The sequence below is a fragment of the Acomys russatus genome, chromosome 24 (assembly GCF_903995435.1).
Source record: "Acomys russatus chromosome 24, mAcoRus1.1, whole genome shotgun sequence".
NCBI classification, from domain to species: Eukaryota; Metazoa; Chordata; class Mammalia; order Rodentia; family Muridae; genus Acomys; species Acomys russatus.
The window spans coordinates 58801033-58807032 of record NC_067160.1 but is presented as its reverse complement, the minus strand read 5'-3'; positions in this window follow the sequence as shown (position 1 = coordinate 58807032).

Here is a 6000-nt window from a genome sequence, read left to right as displayed (position 1 = left end):
ACAATGCTGAATTTTGAAGGTGCCTCTGTTTCTGGGGTATGGAAACAGCCCACATTCACTGGGTTCTGGAGGACTGGCTGGTTCTGGCCTGTCGTCCATCCTATACCTGCCCAATAGAGGGAAATGCATTGTTTCCCTTAGTCTTGGCTCTGGCTCCAGCCAAGGGGCTGCAAAGATAAGTGCAGGGTGCCTGCCGGAATCGAATTTCACAGAAACTCAATAATGCTTGCTCATCCGAAATCAAAGCCATACCAGGTCATACCAGGCCTGACTTTTCTTTCTTAATTCCAGTGAGCTTTGTAGGCATAGCACAGGCAACCCTGAGGGGTAAATGTGCTTCTCCAGAATTAGGGAGGAAACAGCAAGTGACAGGAAGTTAGAGCTGGGCTGATACACCTGGAGACCACACTTGCCCTAACCCTGACCCTGGTGCTTGCTCAGGAATGGCAGAGCAAGGCGGGGCAAGGTGGTGTGAGGGCTGAGCTGCTGGACCTTGCCTCTCACATTTTAATCAGAGGGGCAAGGACCTAGCTTGTTGGCTTCCACTGGGGACTCTTAGGTTGAGGCCTTCATCCTGAGGGTGTGGTGCTGGTCAAAGACCAGAAAAAGTGGGTCTGCTGGCTCTGAGATAGCTGCACTCGTATTTGGTGTTGTTGCCAGCCCCTACTTTTTTTTTTTTTTAATATTTTATTTAAATTTTAATTTATGTGCATTGGTGTGAGGGTGTCAGATCTTAGAGTTACAGTTGTGAGCTGCCATGTGGGTGCTGGGAATTGAACCCGGGTCCTTTGGAAGAGCAGGCAATGCTCTTAATCACTGAGCCATCTCTCCAGCCCCAGCCCCTCGTCTTGATGGCACACAGCTTGCACATCTGAAGCTATCCAGCCTCCTTCTTTCTCCAGACACCTGTCTTCACCTCTGCCTGCCTGGGCTCCTAAAACCAACATGGCCGTGTGTGTGTGTGTGTGTGTGTGTGTGTGTGTGTGTGTGTGTGTGTGTGTGTGTGTCCCTGTCTGTCCGTCCTGTCCTCTGGTTGAGTCTCTCTGAGTCTTTTAAGTTATAAATCCACATGGAGTTTACTGGGTTTCTGCTGTGAGTCAGGAGCTGTGAGTCACCTTTACGGCCTTCGGGAGTTGCTACCTGCCTTAGAACAACCTGCTGTGTCACAAAGGGGAAAAGCGAGTTCAGAGACCCTCAGTTCCTAAGAAGGGATCCCTATAGAACGAAGAAGAAAAATGAACGAAGTGGGGGATCAGACAAAAGTGACAGAGGTACTGAGGTCCTATGCTGCCTCTGTGCCCCAGCCCCTTCAGAAAACATGTCTGATCCCAGAGGCACACCAGCCATATTAAGGCTTCTTCCACATGGCCTCAAATCCCCGAGCCGTCCTTCTCTGTGGACCCTGGTCTCAGCTTGGCAATTCTAGACACTTGCATCCCCAGGTTCACCCACACTTACAACCTGCCCCGTCTAGTGTGTATGGGAGGGATACAGTACAGTGTATGGAGGGATCCTTCATTCAATCCTCTCCAACAAAAGGGCTTCTTGGGGGAGGCACAGGGCAGCTGTTAGATGAAGAAAGGTTGGGATGGATGGGGAGTGGGGGTAAGAACCACCTGCCGCCAACAACAGAGCCTGGCAGGATGCTACCCCTCCCTGCCCACACAGGCACCATGGGTCCCACAGCACAGGGCCTGACCTAGCGTATCAGAGGAACAGAGACAACAGGTCTCCTCTGTGCTCTCTGGACTCCATGGAAGGCCTGTCTGGGCCACTTGTTGAGGGAAGGGGGCTGCTACACTACAAATGGGGCCCTGGGAAAAGATCACAGTAACAGCTCACACAAAGACTCAGCGCATATCACCAGGGCCGGGACAGCACTGCCACTTCTCCCACTTGACAGAGGAAGGGACGGTGGCCTGGGGGAAAGGGCCTATCTGGTCTTGTAGTCAGCAGAGGCATACAGGACACAGGCTGGGCTGCAGACTGCGATGCTGAGAGACTAATGGCAACTTGTATCTTCCCTTGCCTGGATGGGGGCTCCCATGGGGCTTGTGAGCCTTTGACAGACCTTGACAGAGCTGTTGAAGGTGCCAGTGTTGAAGGTGCCTAGGGGACAGGAAGCAGCCTGCTGTCTCCCTGACCAGGCTGCAGGGACGGTGGAGCGGACTGGAGGGGAGCGACCACATGCTTCCATGTCTACCAAACCAGGGCCCTCCAACCATTTTCGCATTGCCACCTCACTCACAGGATGGGACCAGACTTTCAGTGGCTTCCACTGTGACCTCTAGAAGCCAGACAACACGGAGTCAGGACAGCAGAGCCCCACAGGGCATAGAGGAGAGAGAATGGGGCTCTCTGACCCACCAGATGACAACCCAAGGCAGGCACCCCAAGAACTAGCCAGACAGAGGCAGTCCCTCCCTAATGGACAGCATGGGGTGAGACAGCACTGCCTGCTTGGGCTCCATCCCTGTCCCTCTCCAGCTGGCCTGAGGAGCAGCCAGTACAGCATGCCAGCTGGGCCAGGGGTCAGGCTGCCTGAGGATTTTAGCACACTCTGCCAAAGGCTTGGCACATCTGCCATTGCCTCCCCCTTACATGCTGGAAACCTCATTTGTCACATCTTATCCAGTGCAATGTTCCAAAAACATCTGTGCCCCTGTCTCCTTTACACAGATAGAACCTTAAGGCCTAGCATGGTGGGGCTGGCTAGAGGGAAACCAATGGGCAGGTGGCAGGGCTGGGTTGCTTGGCTTTGCACTTAGGGCTTTTACTGTGCAACAAACTCCTCCTAGCTTGTTGGAGGGTCCCTGGAGGATGTCTACTCACCTTTCTAGGCCTCTTTTGCCTGTTCAGGTATAGAGCTGGGTGAGTTAGCCTCCAGGGCTGCTGGTTCAGGGAGCAGCAAAGCCTGTTAATTGGCCAGGGCCCCCTCACCCCAGCTCCTGTCAGCCACCAGAGGGGATTATTTAGATGCAAGTTGGGGGGGGGCCTGTTGGGAGAATTTAGCTCTTGTAGGCAGGGGATCACTTTTACAGGAAGACCCTCTCATACTGCACCCAGCCTCCCAGGGCTGCTGTTGCTCCTCTTGGGGCCCTGGCCCTCCCCCACCCCACCCCCACCCTCAGCATCACTCTGCTCTACACTCATAGTTAGCACTAGTGGTCAATTTGGCCAGGATCTGAAATCACCTAGGAGGGAAGCCTCTAGGCATATCTGTGAGGGATTAGCTAGAGGAAGCTAACTGAGGCAGGAAGACCCGCCCAGCATGCTTGACTCTACACTGAATAAAAGGGAGGAAGGCATCAGAGCAACAACACCCCCTTTGTGCAGAAGCAGTGTGACTATGGGGCCTGGTGCCTGATGTCATCATGATGGGCTGTGTCTTCTCCAATTGTATATCGGAATCATCCCTTTCCTCCTTACTGCTTCTTCTCAGGTACTGTGGCTACGGCCATGAGAAAAGTAACGCACTCCCACCCTGGAGACCCGGAGCTCAGCACTTCCAGGGGTATGTACAATCTCCTGGGCGGGGACATGTCCCCAGGCCTCAGGGAGCCCTCCCCAGTCCCAGACCCTTCCTCACCCAAGGATACCCTCTTCCTTGCCAAGGTAGGAACTCCCCGTACCTCCTCACCTGTACCTCCTCACCTATACCTCCTCACCTCATCTATTTTTAAGCACAAGCCCATGAAACATTCACCGGCTGCTTTATTTACAGGTGGCAGCAGCGTTCCTGTGACACATCCACCAAGAGGCCGCCAGAGCTCTCTCCAGGAGGACCCATAAGGGACATGCCAGAGCCAGTTCCTCTGCAGGGCGCTCTGCCCTCCCTGCTCCCCACCTCATCCTTTCTCTCCCTTTCCTTCCCTTCTTCCTTCTCCCCTTAATATCCTTTCCCCTCCTCCCTATCCTCCTCCTCCTCCTTCCTTTCTCCTTTTTCTTCTCCTCTTCCTCCTCCTCTTCTTTCTCCACCAGCTGCCTCTACTCTGAGCTTCCCTCAGGGAGTCAAACCCAGAGTCTCTCCTACCAGAGAGAACATGACTCACAGGAGGCATGCCTAGTCTGCCTCCAGCCTCACCCCAGGCTTCTCGTCTTGGGCAGGGTCACAGGGCCCCTAAATGTACCCCTACCCCCACCTGGTGCTTCAGCGGCACAGCACAGGGAAGCTTGGATTTTTTCGAGGCCCAGTGGAGGCTAGCGTCCTCAACTGTACATAAGAGGAAGCTGCTCGCCCGCCCATGCATCAAGTAGCCTGGAGCTGGCAGCCGGGTCAACAGGACTTCAAAGTGGGTACCCTGCCCTGCCCTTCCTGCCTCCTGTGCCACAGTCGGGAGTCACTCAGCTTCCAGGAAGTAAGGAGCTCTTCACCCTTACCGTCCTTTCCTCCCTCTGCTCCCCAGGAGAAATGCAAACACCTCAGTGACTCACTGGGTTCTGAGGAGGAAGCCATGGGGGAAAGGGACAGGTGGGCTGGGCTCAGCCTTTGCTTGCTCTTCTACTCCCTGTGTGAGCAAGCCCCCAGCCTGGTTCCCTGGCTTCCTCTTGCCAGCAGAGGTTCCCCCTTCGGGGCCCGGAACTCTGGGAAGGAAGGCAGCTCAGCCTTGACAATGCCACCTGGTGTCATGTGCTGGCTGGCTGCCTCCCAGCAAATGCCCAAGAGGGCTCTCAGCTGTCCTTAGGCTGGGACACAGAGTTGCCCAGTACTGACTGCTTGACAGCACATCCAGGGTAGTGGGAGCCAACAAGTGGCTCCTTTGTTTGTTTGTTTGTTTGTTTTTTCGAGACAGGGTCTCTCTGTGTAGCTTTGGCTGTCCTGGACTTGCTTTGTAGACCAGGCTGGCCTCGAACTCACAGAGATCCACCTGCCTCTGCCTCCCAAGTGCTGAGATTAAAGGTGTGCACCACCACGCCTGGCCCTCAGTGGCTCCTTTGTACCCTTCTCTTAGATAAAGAGAGTAGAGCCATCAGCAGCCCCTCCGTGGCTGAGAAGCGCTTGCCTTTGGAGAATTCTCTTAGTATATTACAACAGCTCCCATGATCCTCCAGGCTTCACTTCCAAAAGCAAAATTGTGCCACAGTCTCAGAATTTAACTCCATTGAAAGTTTCCTTGAGGGCTGGGGAGGTGGCTCAGTGGCTATGAACATCACTTGCTCTAGCAGAGAACCAGAGGACCCGAGTTCGATTCCCAGCGTCCACACGGCTCCTCACAAGGATCTGTAAGCCTGGTTTCAGTGGATGCAATCTCTCAGAAATCCAGGCAAAAAAAAAAAAACAAAGAACAAAAAAACAATGTACTGAAAATGCTGGGCGTGGTGGCGCACGCCTTTAATCCCAGCACTCGGGAGGCAGAGGCAGGTGGATCACTGAGTTCAAGGCCAGCCTGGTCTACAAAGCAAGTCTAGGACAGCCAAGGCTACACAGGGAAACCCTGTCTTGAAAAACCAAAAAAAAAAAAAAAAAAAAAAAAAAAAGTTTCCTTGCAATAAGCCTTCCCCTTGCACAGGACGAAAACTGGACACTGTCTTTCAACACTTAGTGGGCTAAGAGGAGGAAGAGACTCTGGATGCCACAATCAGCCAAAGCAGGGGCCTCAAACTGCCACCAGTTCCCCTGGGACCAGAAGGGCAGGGCAGCATCCAAACCCTGTGTTGTCTGTGTTGCCTCCTCCCCCATCACTGGTGACTTAACCTCAATTTACACATCAGTAAAAGGGGTGGGGTGGGCGTGGGGACCCTTCCCTCTTGTGAGGAATCCTTACTGAGAACTGTTACACATGCTAAGGCAGAATAGTTGAGAGGCAGGAAGGAGGGAGCTGACACCAACAGAGACCCTCCCAAGGGAGGGATGAAGGAGCAGGAAGAAGATAAAGGCTATTGAGATGTGGAGAATTACCTAGGGAGCTAAGGGCGGGGACCACCAGAGTCCAGAGGCTGGAGAAGAGCAGCTGCTCTGGGATGTAGTCAGACCTTGTCTCAAAACAATAGTGGCCATGG